The following is a 23,086-nucleotide window of genomic DNA, read 5'->3' on the forward strand; positions in this document are numbered from 1 at the left end:
TCTGTATGCAGTGTGGACATTTCGCGGAAAAGGCTTCTTTGAAAATTATGCTTAATCGTTTTACAAAGTTTGTTTGCGTGTTATCTGTGACCGAAGAAAATCTGGATATTTTGGTAGAAATCATGGCAAGTAAATGATATTACCAATAAAGATTTGAAATGAGATATGTGTTGCATTGTTTGCAACAAATTCCCCCATGGCTGCAAGGGTGTAGCATGCATGGAAGATCAACCAGTTGGTCATTGATGATCTAACAATGAACGATTTACAAGACAAAGAAGATTATAGGGGTTTTATCATTCTGGAAATGGGGATATAACAGTTCATAATGAAATTTGAAAATACATTTAATGAACAAATCCTTATTGCATTACATAAATACAAACGGAGGCAAATAGGTTTAATTTAATCATCATTTTTTCACTCATCATGCGGTTATTGCATGCATTTAGGATCGTTGATAAGCTATATCATATCCCTAGGTATTCAAAGAAAATTCTCCTGTCATGCTTTTCAAATACCTTTCTTATGTTTGGATAATGTGTAATTACATTTTTATCAGTTTATTTGTTGATTTGTTAGCTCATTTTTTCGTTTTTGATAAGTGCTTTCTTTCTGTATATGTCCCAATACCTTCTATGGGGTTGTTCTATATGAATTGGGATTCATCCTCTGAATAATTATAATAATAATTTACATTATGCCATCGTAGTACTACATTATCGAGAAACGGCGTGTTTTTATCGCTTGAATAATTGTTACACCTAATTCAAAGATGGTACCCATATATTTGTATATACGAATTATTATGATAGTTTGATGGTTTCTTATTGTTTTTCCTGATGTACAGTATAATTTAGCTAAAGTACTATATGCGAATTACTACTTGCTTATCGTGTTTAGAGACCAACCTTTTCTTCTTTGAGGGCGCAATAACTCTTCTCTGTATTAGGACGTATATATTTTGGACAGAAAGTTATTAGTGCGGGTAATTAACGAAGGAAACTCTCCCGAATTGAATCCAGCTAGAAAAACCTCGATAACAGATTTTTTTTTTTTCAAAAGTAGTAAAATAGACGGGTAGGGCAAAGAGAAGGATAAGATAACAAAAATTTGTGTTATCACTCTTGGAACCTCAAAGGAAAAGAAAATTCGCTCTCATCTCATCCTGACGAAATTCACCCTGTCTCCACAAACAAATGATTTGATCTCTTCCTTTTTAACCCAGTCCCACCAACCCCTTTCAGCCTTCATGATGAAAGGGCAAACTCTCTCTCTCTCTCTCTCTCTCTCTCTCTCTCTCTCTCTCTCTTCCTCTCTCTCTCTCGCGTCTCCTCTCTCGCGTCTCTCTCTCTCTCTCGTTGCCCGCGCCGTCTATCTCTCCTCTCTCTCTCTCTCTCTCTCTTCCCTTCCTTTCTCTTAAATCTCGGTCTTTCGCTTTCATGAATACCTGAGAAATGCCATAACGTCATGCAAATATCACAGTCATCAATTATGCGAACGCGAGAAGAAGACGCGAGTGTATCAAAGCTAAATCCTTTTTCCATCATGCGAACATTATTCTCACGCATTATGGTGGTAAGGAAGCTCATTCATTATTCATTGATATCCGCCACTTCCTAAGTCTCCTTCCTCCTACGAGAGACTGTTTTCAAATTTTACCCAGAGACTGTTTTCAAATATTACCCGTAGATGACGTTAGTTGTCTGAAGTTAGTAGAGGTATAAGGTATTCTTTAAAATCCGTCTGTGCATTACGTCCAGGCACATAAATAATATTGTTTGTAAATAAACATTTCTTCATAGTATTACGTATCGATGTCTGATCTTTTCTACATTTCAAAGGAAATACGGATAAATTGAGTTGGTATGAGAATGGTTATTATGATTTTTTTAATGCAATTTAACGCCTCCATGCATGGCAAAATAACTACACCTAAGGAAGTAATCACACCGTTTTTATGAATTGTTTTCTTATGGACAACTGTCACTTCAATATTGCGCAGAAAGTACGCAGAAATCTCTGAATAAGAGTAATAATCGTAAGTCTCTCTCTCTCTCTCTCTCTCTCTCTCTCTCTCTCTCTCTCTCTCTCTCTCTCCTGATATGCCGTGCAAAACCTCTGACGTTATCTATAATACCCCTTTGCGTGAACCAGCCCAGTCTTTCGGGAATTCAGATATCTTCTTTAATTCTTAGTGGCTCGAGTCTGCTGCGTTCATGGAATTTCATCATGTTTTCGAAACGGAGAAATGTTGTCTTACAAAGCATTTTTTTTTTCTGGGAAGAAAATAATATATAAATGATTTGAATACCGGATTATCTGTGGAATGAGCCGTTGGAGAAATAAAACTCATTAATTGACGATCGGTGCTAATTGGTCAGACCAAACATTCAGAAATCAATTCAGTTTTCCATTGATAGTGGTACTACTTCTACTACTACCTCAACTATTATTACTGTTGCTGCTGCGAGTTTCAGATCGATATATTTCAGCATTAAAACAGACTTTTTGTCTGTTAGCTAATATTTTTGTTATCACTATCACTTTTCTTCCACTAACAATGACTTTTTACAAAGAATATCTCAATCTAGTCGAATGAAGATCCTCTTAGTTGCTTCGTTAATGAGTATTGTTTTTTATAGAGATTTTTTGGGGTACCCTCGTATAAAATTAATCTAAAAGTTTAGTCACTCAAAATAAATGTGCATGGTGTAACATAGTAGCCATGCACAAAGAGCTTCAAGATAGTGAAAACATTAGCGTATTAGTTAAGCAGTGATTCATAGACGCCATAAACATCCAATCTTAAATCAAATCCCGAATTGCTTCCTGTACAATATTTCTCAAGAATTAATCTTCTGGCAATTTGATTGCATACAAGCTCATAATTCACACTAATACTCATAGCCCCATAAATGAATTATTAGAGATGCTGGATACGCCCCAGTAATTGCCAGGAAGGAATTTGTAAGAAAGATTAATTACCCTGAGCAGTCTTTAGTTGTTTGTTCATTCAGTTTAAGCAAAGTTGAAAAAAGTTCGACCAGTCATTTAGCCTCTATTCGGGACCATTAATGCGTTTACCAGACCAACACAATGTACTAAATCCCCTCCCACATAAGCAATTTAAGGGAACAATGGGTCCAGACTGGGCTACTCGGTTTAATTAAGGAGGTAATTGAATAAACCAAGTCTGCTGAAGTGATTAGAACTTGAATGGGTTTAGCGAAATAGGGTTGGTACATGCGGATCAGTTTTATTGTTCAATAGAAATGTAATGTTTTAGGTTTGTTAACATAGGTATAAAAGCTTTTCTAATATTTGTAATTTTTTCCATGTTCGCTTTTCAGCTTTGAATCATCCTCCCATACGAACTGGAAAAAAAATTTGATGAGTGTGGTGTTACTTAATACACAGAACTCAGCTATTTTCAACCATATAAATGAACATAACCATAGAATAAACTGGAATTTGTCACGAGTAATTTATAGCAGCAACTGCCGGTACACGAGTCAAATGATGGAATCGGCCTTGAATAAAAGAGAGGCAGGTTACAATGAAACATCTCAAAAGGAGCATGGATTTCAGATACGATCGACAAGGTTTTCATTCAACCCAACGCTTAAGAAGATTAAAGGAAGATTATCAGTGGGGGTGACCTAAATAGGCTTGCCTGTGGATGGACCTCTTGGTATAAATAACCACCTTTTCTGTAAAACTTTTCTCATCATCTACCTGAAGAGGGAGACAGCAGCCTCTGAAATATAGTACTTTTTCTCTCTATATTTTTGGTGTTTTATGGTCTCCTTTTATTAGATATATATGTATATATATATATATATATATATATATATATATATATATATATATATTATATATATATATATATAATATAAATCAAGAAGACTGGATTAATTAAAAAATACATTAATTAATTTTGATTTTGCACTTATCAGATTCTTATTATTTCGAGATATGCACAGATCGGTGTATATACGTATGTATACACACGCACACGCACACGCACACACGCACACACACACACATATATATATATATATATATCATATATATATATATATATATATATATATATATATATATATATATATATATATATATATATATATATATATTATGACGGAACGTCACACTTATTTGTAATAATTATTTGTATCTATGAAATCGGGTGTTTTTAATGTTTCAACGCCATCTGTTATCAGTTATGTTAACTATTCCTACATTATCCTTGGTTTCTTTTCATTAACTTAGTCATACAGATATTTGCATTCCTTAGTTTTCGTTACACTTGTAATTTGTATTTTTCTTTAGAGAACTATTCAGTGCAGTGTTGAAAGCATCTTTTTCTTTTGTTTATCATTACTAGTGTTTTGTGATATTACGTGTGAAAGTAATTATAGTTGGAATTTAAGTTTTTTGTATTTAAGTATTAAATTATCGATAGTCTTTAGTGTTTAATTAAGATCCTGCTGGATTGGAGAGGTAATTAAGTGGTTAAAATAGAGGTGAAAATAAATAATAAGTGAAGCAGACAAAAAGAAAATTTTTGTTGGTGGTGATATTTTAAATTTATGAGGGATAATTGAGTGATTACAGACCAGCAACATCCCCACACCTAGCCACCAGGTAAGATTCACTCAAGTCCCGTCATAAGTGGGGGCCTGACCGGGATTGATCTAGTCTTTTTGTTTGTGAAAATTTAAAGTGCAAAGAAACTTAAGTGCGTTGTTTATATAAGTGATAGTTATTTGTATTGACTGTTTTCTTTGTAATTTTCTTAACCATCCAATCCAGCATTTCATATCTTCACACGTACGCTGAATGGTTCTCTCACTCAAAACCTCGGTATCTGGTAAAAATAAAGGATAGACCAGTAATTAAATATTAATTGGTTGGGTTCTGTGCTATTTAGCCCTTCTGCTCCCGCCTTATTTTACGAGCCAAAATCAAGGTTCTCTTCTGCCATAAAAACTACTTCCTTACATGCAATATTGTTGCCTAATCTAGATATCATGTTTGTGCGCTATCGTGAGACCTTCGATCACTAATTGATCTCGGCCTTTATGTTGGCCATCCAATTTCAGTTAATCTATTTTCAGACTGTGTATTCTATTTGCGGTCTCATTAAATTTGTCTTGAGAAATTTGTAGTAAAAATTCATTGAGTTATATCTTGGTGTCAAATGTGTCTATATTTAAATTAATGGCATAACCTAGTGTGAGTATAATACCTTGATATAATATCGCTCTATTAACATTACTTGGGGTAATCCTCCAGAATGTCGTTTAATTTGGAGAAATTTATGAACGATATAAAAGGGGAAATTTTGAGTTTACGTTATGCCAAGAAACAGGAATTATTTTCTGTAGCCCAGAGATGTGGTCTTGAGGTCGATCCAAAACATGTGAAAGCTGTCATTATTGGTAAAATCCTGCAATTCTTAATAGAAAAGGGAATCATCGAAGATGATGATGAGGACGTCGATGAATTGCGATCCCTTACTGGAGCATATGCCACCCCTGGAATAGATCCAATTATTGAAAAGTTGCGTCTTCAAATACATTTGCAACAAGAACAACAGAAAACTGCTGCACTAGAACTTCAAAGCAACAGGTAGAACTTCAAAAGCAACATGAAGAACTTCAAAAGCATCAGGAATTATTGGCGTTGGAGTATGAACACAAGTGTAAAGTGGCTGAACTAGAGATACAAAAGGAACAGAAGTCGGCAAATATACAGATTAAGCTGAAAACTGATGGAGAGATACCCAGTCAGTTCGACATACTCAAAGCTAAAAAGCTACTTCCGGATTTTGATGAAAAGGACCCAGAGGTATTCTTTACAACGTTCGAAGACACTGCTAAAACCTTGAAGTGGCCTCAGGAGCAATGGGTAATGGTTGTCAGAAATCAGTTCAAAGGTAAGGCAGCATAGTAATCTCTCAGATGGTTAAAGTAAAGGAGTATGATGTGATTAAAAAGGCAGTTTTAGATGCTTATGCCATCACAGCTGAAGGTTATCGGCAACAGTTCCGCCACTCTTACAAAACGCCTTCACAAACTTTTGTTGAATTTTGTAATGACAAAGTTAGGCAATTTACAAAGTGGTTGCAAAAGACAGGTGTTTCAGATTTTGAATCCTTACAAAATCTTCTCTTAATGGAAGAGTTTATTAGGAAATTACCAAGTAACATTGCTACATCATTCGGAAAAGAAAAGGGAGAAACCAATTTGTTGAAAGCAGCCAGTTTAGCTGATGATTACTACTTGATCCATAAAACATATAAACCAAATAACAAATCTATTTCTTCATCATCCACAGCATATTGTATTTATTGAAAGCAGGAAGGGCATCCCATAGAGAACTGTCCTAATCCTTCGTGCAAGAAGTCTGTTGGAAAGAATTCTCCGAACCCTAATAGGAAGGATAATAAGAAAACATTTCATGTTGCTGCTCAAGAATTAGATGAGGACGTCTTCAAACCTTTCACTTGTAAAGGCACCGTCAATGGTATTCCAGTGACTTGCTTACGGGATACAGGATCCTCCCAAACTGTGGTAGCTCTGCCCTCACAGGACTTCAAACATGAGACATGAGTATGTTACCGTTTCTGACCTCAGTACACCAAATCCATGCCTTTGACAGAGGTGAATTTACAGTGTCCTTACTATCAAGGTAATGTTTTAATTGCAGTTTCACGAGATCCTTTGCCTTGTTCATCTATCCAGCTTGTAATTGGTAATGATCTTGCAGGGGCCATTGTTAATCCAGTAGTATCTGATCCTGATATTCTTATAGAAAATGAGTCCAATAAATTAATAATGCTGTTATTCAAAATGGCATCAATTAAACCAATTGTTATAGATAATGGCAATAGAGTAGAGAAGACATTAGACCTTATAAATATGACCAAATTCAAACTTCAAGGACTTGCAGAATAAAAGATCCTGTCCTTAAGGCTCTTTGGAAGAAAGTTGCAGACCCAGATGATAATCCCAAAACTCCTTACTTTTATCTTGATAAAGATTTGCTTTTTCGACATTTTAGGTCCTCCAAAGCACCAGCAACCACACACATGGTTTGACTGTCCATCAACTTGTTGTGCCACTCTCTCTAGTTCCAGCTCTTCTTGAATTAGCCCACTCTCATGTGAACCACTTTGGAGTCAACAAGACTTACTCTACCTTGGCTGACGACTTCTTCTGGCCTGGGATGAAGAAGGACATTCAACAGTTTATTAAAGCATGTCATCATTGCCAGACTACAGGCAAACCCAATGAGAGACTTTCCACCAGCTCCTCTTCAGCCCATATCCGTACCAAAGTTTCCATTTGAGAGGATTATCATAGATTGTGTTGGCCCAATGCCTAGACTAAGCAAGGTAATGAGTATTTACTTACTGTTCTTTGCCCAACAACTAGATTATCCCATAGCAGTGCCAGTAAAGAATATAAATGCTAAAACTATAATGGTCAACTTGTCAAAATTTTCACAACGTATGGATTTCCAAAGACATTGCAATGTGATAGAGGCACAAACTTCACTAGTAAGCTTTTCAACAAGCTATGAGAGAATTCAATATTCATAACTATATACTTCTGCTTATCATCCCCAAATAACAAAGTAACGGTGCACTAGAAAGGGTTCAAACTACCAAACTATTAAAAATCTACTTGGGGGGGCGGAAGTACATGCAGGAACTTCAGAACAGTGGGATAAAGACATAGATCTTCTGATGTATATTATACGAAGTGTACCACAAGAGTCCACTGGAGTGTCCCCTTTCGAATTAATGTTCGGAAGAAAGCCCCGTACCACTCTCAGTATGGTGAAGGAAAATCTAATTCACAACAAGGAAGAGGAGATTACAAACATTTTGTCATATCTACAGGACTTAAAAGATAAAATTGTATCACTTCATGTATTTGCTAATACTAATCTTTTGCATTCCCAGGAGAAGATGTCCCGCTTATATGATAAAAAGGCAAAGCTTCGTGTTTTTCAGCCAGGAGATGAGGTGCTTGTCTATCATCCCATACCCGGTTCCCCTTTACGTGAAAAATTTATGGGACCTTACAAAGTGCTTCAAAGAATTTCTAAGGTAAACTATGTTCTCTCTACTCCTGATCGTAGACGATCAAAGCAACTAGTGCATGTGAATTGTTGAAGGCATATCAAGCACCTACTCAAATGTAAGTCATCTCTCAAATTCTTCTGAGGCGAAAGTTCTACCACTAGAGGAAACTTCCTCAGAATTGCTCCTAGATCTTCCTGAAGATGACCAACTAATTAACTGGAAAGTAACAACACCAACAGTCAGATTTCTAAAATCCTTGCCCAGTTATTTTGACAGGAATACCATCTCCTAAGAGAATATTACTATCTCAATTGCTCTCCAGGTTTCGTGATGTATGTTCTGACAACTTGCAGGGAAGTCAAACCATTCAACATGACATAGTCATCGAGTCAGGTGTTACTCCCATACGCCAGACGTACTACCGTATGGTGGGTAAGAAGTTGGACTCGTTGAAACAAGAGGTACAGTATTTACTAGATAATGACCTTGCAGAACCAAGCACTTCACCATGGGCTTCACCCTGTCTCCTAGTACCTAAAACTAATAATAACTAAGAACTCTGTACTGATTATCGTAAGTTAAATAAGGTAACCGTAAAAGATTCATTCCCATTACCTAGAATCAATGATATCCTTGATAGCATTGGTAATAAGAAAATTCTTACACGGATAGACTTAATGAAAGGCTATTCCAGTACCTCTAACTTAATTCAATCAGCTAAAGAAATCTCATCATTTATAACTCCATTTGGGTTATTCTCTTATAAGGTCATGCCATTTGGTTTAACTAATGCGCCTGCCACCTTTCAAAAGGATGATGTCAGAGGTAATAAGAATATGAAAGACACTTACGTATATATGGTTATGACGTTGGTGGTAAGCTAGTGACGACTGGGACGAACACCTGCAGACCCTCGAAGAACTCTTCCATCGCTTCAGATCTTCAAGGTTAACAGTTAATTTGGCCAAGAGTGCCTTTGGGAGAGCTAAGGTAACTTATCTAGGGCATACCATCGGAGGTGGAAGTATAATGCCCAAAGACGCCAACATTGCAAGTATACTTGATTATCCAATTCCAACAAACAAGAAAGAGTTAAAATCATTTCTAGGAATGACTTCATACTATTCTCGCTTTATTAAGAACTACTCTGAAATCACAGCTGCTTTATATAATTTAACATCTCCAAAGATCTCTTTTTATTGGGAAGAAAAGCATCAACAGCTCTTTAATAATCTTAAAAGAGTATTTATATCTAAACCTATTCTTAAAGCCCAAACTTCAATAAAGATTTTTTACTCCAGGTAGATGCAAGCAATTCGGGATACGGTGCAGTACTACTACAGATGTCATCAGCTTGCAAATCTGGAGATGAGCCGCCACTGGACTACTTGTTTCCAGTATCTTATTTCTCAGGCTCATTCAAAGGTTCACAAATTAGATGGGCAACCATAGAGGAGCTTTTTGCCATCATAGCTGCTCTTCGTCACTTTGCTCCATATTTAGAATGCAACCAAAAGGTCATCGTCTATACAGATCATCGACCTTTAACCTTCCTGGATAGATCACGACTACTGAACGACAAATTGTTACGCTGGTCGTATTATCTAACAAGATATAATCTTGAGCTCCGAGCGATCCCAGGACATCAAAACAAAATTGCAGACGCATTATCCAGACTTCCGGCTGTCCCTCATCCCAGCCATCCTAAGTAGGATGCTCTTTGGGGGGAGGATCTATGACGGAACGTCACACTATTTGTAATAATTATTTGTATCTATGAAATTATCGGGTGTTTAATGTTAAACGCCATCTGTTATCAGTTATGTTAACTATTCTACATTATCCTTGGTTTCTTTTCATTAACTTAGTCATACAGATATTTGCATTCCTTAGTTTTCGTTACACTTGTAATTTGTATTTTTCTTTAGAGAACTATTCAGTGCAGTGTTGAAAGCATCTTTTTCTTTTGTTTATCATTACTAGTGTTTTTGTGATATTACGTGTGAAAGTAATTATATTGGGGGGAATTTAAGTTTTGTATTAAGTATTAAATTATCGATAGTCTTTAGTGTTTAATTAAGATCCTGCTGGATTGGAGAGGTAATTAAGTGGTTAAAATAGAGGTGAAAATAAATAATAAGTGAAGCAGACAAAAAGAAAATTTTTGTTGGTGGTGATATTTTAAATTTATGAGGGATAATTGAGTGATTACAGACCAGCAACATCCCCACACCTAGCCACCAGGTAAGATTCACTCAAGTCCCGTCATAATATATATATATATATATAGATATATATATATATATATATATATATATATATATATATATATATATATATATATATATATATATATATATATATAGATATATATATATATATATCGCCCCTGCTATCTCGAAAAAAGTAGTAATCTGAAAAGTGGAAGCTCAAAGTTAATACAATTTCTTTATATGTATGCTAGATACAGATTCTTGAATTTTTTTAGTATCTTAATTTTGCTTTTGCACTGCTCGCTAGCGCGAAAATATAAATATCTTTAAAAATAATCCAGGTGCATATTTGACATTTGGAGGATGACGGGGATATAAGCGCAAAGAGAGCGTGGAATAAAATCGTTTTGACCTGGAAGTTAAACGCTTGCAACCTTCTTTTAGGCAGTCTGGCTGAAATGGAAAGAAACAAATTATTTTATTTGGCGCGGCAAGAGAGTTTGCTTCCAAATTACTTTATTTTACACCGAGCAAAGAATAATGAAATGGAAATCGGCCATTAATGGCTCCACTGGTAGTAACTCCAATATTTATAGAGGGAATGAAGTTGGAGAGAGTAGATTAAATGAATACGATTCCTAATTGTAGATGCTTTTGTTTGAACCGTTCACAATATTCCACCATTGTAGAATTAACACCACTTTTTTGGTTTCACTCAAATGGGGCTAGATAAGGGAACTAGATTGTACGCACCGTCCTCTTATGTACAAAGAGCAAATGAATGAATAAACAAGTGAAACTGCATTAAAGGCAGGCTAACCTCTGTATTGCATCTCTAGTGAAAATGACAGCTGTAGAATAAAACTAGTGTTTACAAGTATACAAGTCCCATTAAATGCTGTTTTCGCTCCTAATACTTCCCCCTGGCTTGGTCAATACTACAGTAAGTTTCAGGGGAATTTCCCTTGGATCCAGCAATCCATTCGTTTGCTTAGTAAATATTTACTATTGACTTAATTAAGGTTTGTAATAACGCCCTATTCTACGTGCGCTCCAGTCTGTCTGTCTCTCTCTCCTAACCTCAGAGATGGTATTGATTTCTTATGTGTAGGAGTTTGCACCTTTTATGTAAAGATTCCCTGCATTTTTTTCTTTTTACACTTAATATTATTATTATTATTATTATTATTATTATTATTATTATTATTATTATTATTATTATTATTATTATTATTATTATTATTATTATTATTATTATTATTTATTTATTTATTTTTTTTTTTGCTCTATCACAGTCCTCCAATTCGACTGGGTGATATTTATAGTGTGGGGTTCCGGGTTGCATCCTGCCTCTTTAGGAGTCCATCACTTTTCTTACTATGTGCGAGGTTTCTAGGATCACACTCTTCTGCATGAGTCCTGGAGCTACTTCAGCCTCTAGTTTTTCTAGATTCCTTTTCAGGGGTCTTGGGATCGTGCCTAGTGCTCCTAAGATTATGGGTACAATTTCCACTGGTATATCCCATATCCTTCTTATTTCTATTTTCAGATCTTGATACTTATCCATTTTTTCCCTCTCTTTCTCTTCAACTCTGGTGTCCCATGGTATTGCGACATCAATGAATGATACTTTCTTCTTGACTTTGTCAATCAACGTCATGTCTGGTCTATTTGCACGTATCACCCTATCTGTTCTGATACCATAGTCCCAGAGGATCTGTGCCTGGTCGTTTTCTATCACTCCCTCAGGTTGGTGCTCGTACCACTTATTACTGCAAGGTAGCTGATGTTTCTTGCACAGGCTCCAGTGGAGGGCTTTTGCCACTGAATCATGCCTCTTTTTGTACTGGTTCTGTGCAAGTGCCGGGCATTCGCTTGCTATGTGGTTTATGGTTTCATTTTTCATATTGCACTTCCTACATATGGAAGAGATGTTATTTCCGTCTATCGTTCTTTGAACATATCTGGTTCTTAGGGCCTGATCTTGTGCCGCTGTTATCATTCCTTCAGTTTCCTTCTTTAGCTCTCCCCTCTGTATCCATTGCCATGTGTCATCGCTGGCTAGTTCTTTAGTCTGTCTCATGTATTTTCCGTGCATTGGTTTGTTGTGCCAGTCCTCTGTTCTGTTTGTCATTTTCCTGTCCCTGCATATTTCTGGGTCTTCGTCTACTTTTATTACTCCTGCTTCCCATGCACTCTTTAGCCGCTCGTCTTCACTGGTTTTCAGATATTGCCCCAGTGCCCTCTTTATCGTATGTTGATGCAGTCCTCTGTACTTAGTAGTCCTCTCCCTCCTTCTTTTCGTGTTATGTATAGTCTGTCCGTATTTGCTCTTGGGTGTAGTGCTTTGTGTATTGTCATATGTTTCCTGGTTTTCTGATCTATGCTGCGGAGTTCTGCCTTCGTCCATTCCACTATTCCTGCGCTGTATCTGATTACTGGCACTGCCCATGTGTTTATGGCTTTTATCATATTTCCGGCGTTGAGTTTTGACTTGAGTATCGCCTTGAGTCTCTGCATATATTCTTTCCTGATCGTGTCCTTCATCTCTTGGTGTTTTATATACTCCTCCTTCCATTATTCCCTGGTATTTGTATGCAGTCTCATCTATGTGTTTGATGTTGCTCCCATCTGGTAGCTTTATCCCTTCAATTCTCGTTACTTTGCCTTTTTGTATGTTGACTAAGGCGCATTTTTCTATTCCAAACTCCATCCTGATGTCCCCATACAGCTTGATGTCGTCCATGAACATCAGATGGTTGATTCTGTTGCCTCTTTTCTTGAGTTGGTACCCGGCATCCATCTTCTGTAGTACTTTTGTCATGGGAATCATGGCCACTACGAAGAGTAGTGGGGACAGTGAGTCTCCCTGGAAGATCCCTCTCCTGATATTAACCTCTGCTAGTCTTATTCCAGAGCTTGTAAGTATTGTATTCCAGTTGCGCATTGTATTTTTGAGGAAGCTGATGGTGTTTTCCTCTGCCCCATATATTTTCAGGCATTCTATTAGCCATGTGTGTGGTATCATGTCGAAGGCTTTCTTATAGTCTATCCATGCCCTGCTTAGGTTGGTTTTCCTTCTCCTACTGTTCTTCATTACCATTTTGTCTATCAGGAGCTGGTCTTTTGTGGCCCTACATTTCCTTCTCCAGCATTTCTTTTGGTGGGGGTTGGTGTTTGTCTCCTCTAGGTAGTTGTATAGCCTTTCACTGATGATACCTGTCAGTAACTTCCACATTATTGGTAGGCAGGTGATAGGCCTGTAGTTACTGGCTATATTTCCCTTACTCTTGTCTTTTTGTACTAAGTATGTTCTTCTTGTGGTCATACATTTGTTGTTCTGCTATTCGTGGGTGTAGGGCCTTGAAGTTTTTGAGCCAGTATCCATGGACTTTATCGGGACCTGGGGCTTTCCAGTTGGGCATTTTCTTTAGTTGGTGTCTGTGTCTGTCGTGATCTCTGTGAATCTTTGTTTTATTCTCCCTGTTTCTTCTTCCTTGACTTCCTGGAGCCATGTTGCATGTTTGTTGTGTGATACCGGATTGCTCCATATGTTTTCCCAGAGTCTCTTACTTGGTTGTTGTTGTTATTATTATTATTATTATTATTATTATTATTATTATTATTATTATTATTATTATTATTATTATTATTATTATTATTATTATTATTATTATTATTATTATTATTATTATTATTATTATTATTATTATATTTCAGCACGTCAGAACAGGCATTCTAATCTGAAGAACTAATTTTAATGATCCTGTTTGTGAATTTTATATTGGGTATAGTAACATTGGTACTCGATTTACAAAATCATTCCCATTTCATTTCTACCTTTACTGTGTGCATCCATAAGATATATTATGAGATATGTAGATCTAATCCCTTATTTTTATTTGTGATGCAAGAATTTTGTGGAAATTTGATGACAAAACAGAATGGAGTTTACACGATATATAAACTTGAATGTACTTATTGAAAGTTACCCTACAACACCAACAAATATAAAATTTCATGAAATTGTGGAAATTTCAAGGATCATATGAAAATGATAAGTTGCAGACATGAGAAATACTGATTCACAATCCGTTCACAAATTAGACTGTAAGGCATTGGAATTAGTCATTTCTAAAACTTTTTCCGTTTGATCATTTAGCTAGTGCTTCACCTTATAAAAAAAAAGAATCTCTCTCTCTCTCTCTCTCTCTCTCTCTCTCTCTCTCTCTCTCTCTCTCCTTGTGATTCCTGCGTCTGCTGTTACTATCGATTTTGTCAGCTCTAGTAGGGACATTGTCATGTTGACGTCTAAATTTGCACAATATGCACAAGTACATACGTTAAACGTAAGCATACATGCACATGGCATATATTACGTTAAAGCGAAATCACTGTAATAAAAGCAAATAGCTGGACAGTACGTTCATATATGACCACTCTCGTGTCAACGCCGCTAATTGTAGGAAAGTCTCAACCTTTCGTAGCTAGAGTACAGTAGTGTCATTGCTTTGAGGTTTTTCTCCTATTACGCCTTTCAAACCCTTTTCCTATCCATTTCGATTCCATTGCTGAATGACCTCAAACCTAATAGTGTGGTATGACGTGCACTCCCGTAGGATTTTGCTGTCAAAATTGATTTTATTGCATATTCTGATTCATTTGGGTGTATACTCTGGGAAAGTGGAGAGGGCCAAATTTTTCGACCCCCCCCCCCCCCCCCGATCCCCCCATGGGGGTCCTTTTTGTCCCAGGGGGTCCCGGTACTCACAATATATTCAAATCGGCTAATAATTAATCCATTTTGATGATTTTTGGGTGGTATTAGGGTTTTTTGAAGATGCTGAATCCATTAGTGACACCATTGAGTAGACTGGAAGCAAATATCATTCATTTTCAGTGTACGAGTGACCCGGACACAGTACGGAAACGGTACGGAACCCGGTACGATCGACGAAGTTTGTCACAATCTTATAAACTGGTCATGTAATACCTCTTTCTCAGGGTTTTTAAGTATGACAAAGTGAATGAAGCAGTTGTTTATTTTCATGTACGGAAAGCATTTACATTTGATAATATGAGGGTTACTAGTTTGGTAAACAGACCACTTCTAGCTCAGTATTTGACATAATGTGGTTGAATAGGTTGCGTGAATCGTCGCATTATAATTTACATAGTGTAATTCTGGTTATTTTTTAAACAATACATAAATACTTTTGTTTACATGTATGGATGGCTTATTTTCCCCAAAACTGAAGGTTTGTTAAGAAAAACCACTGCTTCATTCACTTTGTCTTACTTGAAAACCCTGGGAAAGAGGTATTACATGACCAGGTTTGTAAGATTGTGGCAAACTTCGTCGATCGTACCGTGGTACCGTTTCCGTACTGTGTCCGGGTCACTCGTACGCTGAAAATAAATGATATTTGCTTCCAGTCTACTCAGTTGTGTCACTAATGGATTCAGCATCTTCAAAAACCCCTAAAGCCATCCAAAAACCATCAAAGTCGATTAATTATTTGCCGATTTGAAAATATTGTGAGTACTGGGACCCCCTGGGACAAGAAGGCCCCCCATGGTGGGATTCGGGGGGTCGAAAAATTTGGCCCCTTCCACTTTCCCAGAGTATACACCCAAATGAATCAGAATATGCAATAAAATCAATTTTGACAGCAAAATCCTACGAGAGCAGTTTTTCTGAAAGGCGATGAAGCCGTAGTGTCTGTTGTGCCTCAGGCGCTTTCATATTACTGTGGAAGTTTGGGTTCTTGAGCAGTTCGTGGCTTGATTATTTCCTGCGTATTTGTCACCAAAATATGATGAACTTAGGCGTTTTACTAATTTTGTCCATATCCACTGAAGAGGACAAAGGGAAACCGTAAAAATGTTTCGATAGGTATATATGAAATTATATGGAGTTTTGCTGATGCATCTTGCATCATTCTCGTCATTGTTGGCAGAATACATAAGGATGCCAAAGTTTTAAGAAAATGATAATAATGAGTAGCTAAATAATTCCTAAATGCACAGTTTACTTCAGAGTTATAATGTCACAGCCATCCTAGTCCCTGCCCTGGAATACATACGTTCGAGTCATCATCAGGAAAGGAGTATTTGGTTACAGGATAGTCTTAAGGTGAAGTGATTTCCATAATAATATTTGGGTTTTAATATTTAAGTAAAAGATAGTCGTTAGTAAATTAGCATTTAGTGACAAAGCACACACACACATGTGTACATGTATTTATGTATGTATATATATATATATATATATATATATATATATATATATATATATATATATATACATATATATATATATATATATATATATATATATATATATATATATACGTATATATATATGTATATATACGTATATATATATATATATATATATATATATATATATATATATATATATATATATATAGATGTGTGTGTGTGTGTGTGTGTACGTGTTTGTGTGTATATATATGATTCCTTCGTTTTTGTGGTATAAACACACTATATATATGTGTATATATATATATATATATATATATATATATATATATATATATATATATATATATATATATATATGTGTGTGTGTGTGTGTGTGTGTGTGTGTGTGTGTGTGTGCATACATAAGTGTCTTTGTGTTTATTACACACATTTATAATATGTGACTGTGTTCATTTATACTCCCTGTTTCCCTAGAGCTAGTGAATCAAGGAGGTATTACCCATGCACTTATCTGCTTAGGCTGTATCAAACCACTGTTTAGGTCAGATGAAGCCCAGAAACTTTTATCAGCAAGGGCTTCAGCTGTTAAATCTGTCTGTCTGTCTGTCTGTCTGTCTGTGTCTGTTGAATTATCCCGGATCCCAACGACCAGTGCAATGAGTGTCGTGAAAAGTAGTGTTATACAGTAAGTCAGAAATATTGCAAGGCGCGTGCCATGGAGGGAGGGGTGCGATTAGCTCCGAAATTTATACGTCTTTTACATCTGGGAGTGTTTATGTACTACAACACCTATATACAAAAGTATGAGTTGTTGCTGCTAGCATCTAAACAATAACGAAATAGATAGGCAAAGAAATAGATCCCCTAAACAAAGACCTCTTTCGTGTTGCTTCTCCATACTCTACAGTAGACCATTTCAGAACGGAGAGAAATATTGCTCCCGTAAAACAGTGTACGCTGAGATGTATATTGGGAGTGAGGCACAGATGCCGCCCCGTAAGATGTTAAAAAGAAATACAACAACGGTCGAGCGGAAATGTGCTTGTCTAGGCTGCCAGAAATGTTAACTCTTAAGAGTTCTCATTTTTCAAGTCTTGATGTTTATCGCTCGAACTGGTTGGTGAAGGGATGGCAGCGTATATCTCTGCACCCAGTGACTCGAGGTAAATCATGTTTTCAAAAGTTAAAGCTGTAAGGTACGATACTTCCGCTGGTAGACAGTGGCTTTGATCTGCAGATTGTGGAAGGAGGGTGCAAGGTGACGAACCTTTGTGAATGTACAATGATGTATTTTAGCATTGCCCTGAAATATCATCAACTAATGTGTTGTCTTTGTGTTAGTGCATGTGTGTGTGTCTGTGTGTTGAAATATTCAGTTTGAATGCCGTGATACTTACATGCCCTAGTATTTATTCCTCTCGCAACTAGACATGCCAAAATAAACGTATTTAAATTTATGTATCGGAACGAATTTCCTCAATAATTTATTGAGGAAATAAATTTATCGAAATCTTTTACGAACCGGAAAAAACCCATTTACTAATCACATCAGTGGGATTCATTCTTAAATATAAAAATATCGCAAATTCTTTAGGCAAGACTTTTATCCGTCACTGCACCTTAGGTGGTCACCGTAGGATCTTTGCAGCATCCCCTCGGCCCCTAGCTGCTACACATTTCATTGTTTTTACTTTACCTCCATTCATATTTTCTTCCTTCTCTCTTACTTTCCACCCTCTCCTAACAATTGTTCCCCGTGGGGCGGTAGTGCCATCAATGAACTCATGCGGTACGCTGTACCTCCTTTCATAATTTCTTTCTTCATCTTACTTTCTACCCTTCTTCTAACAGTTGTTCACAGTGCAACTTAGATGTTTTCCTTTTATTGCTCCTTTCAAACCGATTTTTACTCTCAATTTCCCTTTCAGCGCTGAATAACCTCACAGGTCCCAGCGCTTGGCTTGGGCTTAGATAAGTTTTATATTCCATTCCAGCATCATCCTTATGTACAGCAACGTCCTTATGCGATAAAATGTGACTGTAAAGAATAGTGGCCCTTAACATATTAATTTCCCAGCGCATGTTCGAGTATAATATAAATAGAATAAGACTTAAATATATAAATCAGACTGATGATTATTAGAACCAAATCCCTGGCAGTTTCGAGCCGTTTAAATCCTTCGTAAGAGACGCTTAAGGTGTTGATCCGGTCATTGCTTTAATTGGCTTAGAAGGTTCTCTCTCTCCAGCTGAGAGGGATGATCATGATTGGCTCGGGACCTGGAAAGGATGCTTAATAATCCTCTCAAAGACCGACAATATTTTCCGGATTCACGAAGCCTTTTGATGTGATAAACCGTTATGCGATGGGTTGCTGAATGGGGGTCGGTATTGCAATTATCATTTCTCTTCTCGTAACGGCTGTGGAGGTTAGGAAGGGGAAAGGAGGTTCGTAATTTTTTTTTTCCGGATTTGCTTATACATTGCAAAATGCATATTAGGATATAAATGTGAATGTATCACTAGATTGCCTTATTGAACAGTTTACGAATTATATACTTGATATTACAGAAATTTTTGAAACTGTCTTGAAAATGATATATATATATATATATATATATATATATATATATATATATATATATATATATATATGTATGTATGTATTATATATATATACATATATAATATATATATATATATATATATATATATATATATATAGATATATATATATATATATATATAGTATATATATATATATATATATATATATATATATATATATATATATATATATATTATATATATACACACACACACACACACACACACATATATATCATATATATATATATATATAGATATATATATAATATATATATATATATATATATCTATATATTATATATTTATTATTATTATATTATATATATATATATATATATTATATATATATCTATATCTATATATTATTATATATATATACATATTTGTGTGTGTGTATTTAAGCCTCTCCTTGCGGTAAGCGCAAGGGCAGAAGAATACATTGTAGTACTTAATTATATAGATTTGGTTTTATTCCTACGACAATGAGAAAACATTTAAAGAAACTAAAAGGCAGAGTAAATCTCTGTGTATGTTACCTGAATTTATGGAATGTCTTTTTTTGAAGGATATATAACCTTTATATATAACTGGTTAGAATTAATTCGAATTATGCTGCATAATTAAGTTACGTTGAATGCTTTTGCTTTTAGTCTTAGTGGTAAATTTCGTACCTTTTAGTAATACAATTTTTTTAATTTTTTTTAGTCTTTGTTTTTAACGTACTAGGAATGTTTACATGCTTCGCCCAACCCCCCCCCCCCCCCCCCCCCCCACCACCACCACCAAGACAGAAACTCTGCCCCATTAACCACCATACGTATATATCCAAGAGTATTATTCCCATTTGGTCCGAACGCTTCCTGACCATTTGTCCGGAAACTTCTTGGGCGTTCCCTCCTCCTTTTGTAATAAATCCACTCCTCTTACGCGCCCAAATATTTCCCTCCATACACTGTATAGAACCAGACAACCAGAAATACGTAGGTGTGACTAACGTGAATGATATTATGCCAAACCCCTTCAACCTTTGTTACGCGGTTTGGCACGTGAGCAGTTAAAGCCAGCAGCTCCTGTGGTTTGCATTGTTTTATTTTCTTTCATTCTTCATGCATTTATCATTTTTGCTCTCGGAAACATTCCTCTTAGAAATATTTCACAGGGATCGTGTTTGCTAATTTCCTTGCTTCACATATTCTTTGATTGAGGTTGCTTTCAACGTTTCATTGTCTAATAAATTCACACTAAATAAAAACATGAATCGCTACAATTCCTTCACCATCGGTACTGACATTCATTTCTCCATCTTTCTGTCTAACATTTATTAATGCAGATTAATGTTCTCAGCGTGAACACATTACTGGCCTTTATTCTGAAGTAACTAGTGTTGATTTTGAAATACAAAAAGTCTTGGCTGTTTCATGTATTATTGTCGATTCAATTCGTAATTCGTAATATTGACATTTATTTGTTACGGCGTTTTAATTTCTATTGACAAAAATTGTGTACAAACACGCGCAATGGAATCTCCTTCTAAAATACTTTACCAACTGTTTTCTTTTTCTTGCTCCCTGGATTGCTTGCATCTCGGGAGAGAGAGAGAGAGAGAGAGAGAGAGAGAGAGAGAGAGAGAGAGAGAGAGAGAGTAATGGAACTTCCAGGTCCTGGAATACCGCAAAAAGTATCTTTTACCGTACATTTATAAAGATTGTCCATTTTCTTTATCGGACTCAAAACATGTCCCCCATCACGCTCTTGTTCAGGAATTCTTCCATGTTAAGAAAGGGAGAGATTAATGAGAATGAAGTTCCTCATTCAGTGATTTGGAATGACTTTTACTTACTCAAGGGGTCGGCAAAAAATAATAAAAAAATAAAATAAAGATGTCAAAGGTATGGAAAGGGCAAAAGAATCCTTATAAGAACTCAAAGACATTTGGCACAGAACCGAAGGAAGAAAATAATAAAAGGAAAAGTAAGGAAAAAGGGGAAGGAGACAATAAATATCGGTCCCCCTTCCTCCTCCTGGCTTCCCTTTTCCTGTAAGGGGAATAAAGAAATAAAAAAGAAAATCCGGAGAAAAGCATTTTTATTTTTTTTAAACCATAAAGCCCAGGAATAATGATGTTTTCCCAAATATCACAGGATGAAATGAATGCGAGGAAGGTAAGCAGATACCTCGAAAAATCAAAGTGAAGGGGACATTCTGAATCGCAATAATCTGCTTTAAGGAGTTGCTTTTGATACTTGGCAGTAGAGTGTTTGTTTGGTGTCTTGGTGTTTTCAAAAGCATGGTTTCTATTGCTGTGATCTGATAGCCCGTCGAAATGGAGATGCCTGAATTATAAATTGATTATAATGAAACACCATAATAATGGGTCATGGTTACAGTTGATGTTGTTTCTGTTTGAAGAATTTTCTGAGCTGTACCTCGGATCCAATTTTGAATTTAGTCTCCTTCAATTGCAGTTCGTAACGCGTAATCATCATTATTGCCACGATTATCAAAATCAAAACGCGGCTTTGATAATCCGGATCCTCAGACAGTGAATTCTTTACATGAAGTTGTTGTGAGCATCACGTGATCTCCAGTTTAATGTAATGAATTCCATTCTTTCATTTAGTTATAGGTTGTTTTTACCTTTCCGAAGCTCGCCAGAAATGACTGTTATTAATTAGGTCTTTTCCTAAGAAAACACCCCAAGCAATCCATTATTTTCTCTTATGTGTTCGGACTAGAAATGGACAGTAAAACCTCTGCAGTTAACTAAATACTGTTTGAAGCCATAGGGTTTTATTTCTATTTTTTTTTTTTTTTTTTTTTTTTTTGCCGTGAAACTGCTTTTTCACGCCCACCCCCCCCCCCCCCCCCCATTAAGTGTACGATCCATTACTCTACTTTTAATGAATTATAATTATTTCGTTGGGTTTTGTGATGCAAGTTTATATATATACATATAATTCATGGTAAATAGTTTATTTGTCAAATTTCTGCCCCGATGAAATTTTCATGATGATTGTGGTGTTGTGAGAACTGTTTTTCCAAATTGTTTATAAACTTGCCATACAGTGAAAGTCATTCTACATCGTGCAGACAAAGGAATGGGTCTTTTCGATTCATGTATAAATATGTTTGTGTGATATTCACAGGCCGTACTGATTTGCACAGGTCTTATGATGAAAATGGAACATTTTCTCCGCTTTCCCTAATGCTTTAGGCGGGATTAAGAAACAGTCCGTTAAATTATGTAGTGAAATAAAAAAAGAAAATTACCCCGTATCATTTCTCCGCAGAGAGAATTAACATTTCAACTAACGCACCCGGTGCCTTTCCCGTATTCACAATGGAGAAAAAAAACCTTTGCTAGTAGTTTGGTTTGAAAGGAAAAATCAATGAAGAGAGGTCAGAACGGAGAGAGAGAGAGAGAGAGAGAGAGAGAGAGAGAGAGAGAGAGAGAGAGAGAGCTGGGCACTAATATTCTCCCGAGATTGGGCCTTCATTCTGGAAGCTAATTCCCTAATGGTGGGCTCGGGGTCTTAGCATTAGGCACGGACAGAAATATCGCTGTTTGTTAGAATTTACAGGGCTAGTTTCCTGATGCTAATCCGGCCTGAATGGAGGTTGTTGTTGTTGTTGTGTGTGTGTGTGTGTGTGTGTGTGTTTTTGTGTGTTTTCATTAAAGTGAATGTACGCAGATTTGGTAAAGAATGGGTTTGTTAACTTACACCATTTATAATTTATAAGTATCACATTATAGCCAGCTGTAGATTCGTGTAAAAGTAATATTCTGCAATCCTACTGATCTCATAGTATTTTTCTCAGAAGAATGTAGTTACTGAAACCACTGAATTATAGAAGATGGAACAGAATGTACGTGAGAGATTTTGAAAAACGAAGGCCCTTCTCTATTAGATGTTAAGTCATTACGATACCCAGC

At 36.1% G+C, this 23,086-nt stretch overlaps 1 long non-coding RNA gene across 1 annotated transcript in view; it reads left to right on the plus strand.

Moving 5' to 3' along the window:
- Window positions 1–23,086, plus strand: part of LOC135220097 (uncharacterized) — a 252,935-nt gene that overhangs the window by 219,797 nt on the left and 10,052 nt on the right. The window lies entirely within an intron of this gene.

The sequence above is a fragment of the Macrobrachium nipponense genome, chromosome 1 (genome assembly GCF_015104395.2).
Source record: "Macrobrachium nipponense isolate FS-2020 chromosome 1, ASM1510439v2, whole genome shotgun sequence".
In the NCBI taxonomy this organism is placed as follows: domain Eukaryota; kingdom Metazoa; phylum Arthropoda; class Malacostraca; order Decapoda; family Palaemonidae; genus Macrobrachium; species Macrobrachium nipponense.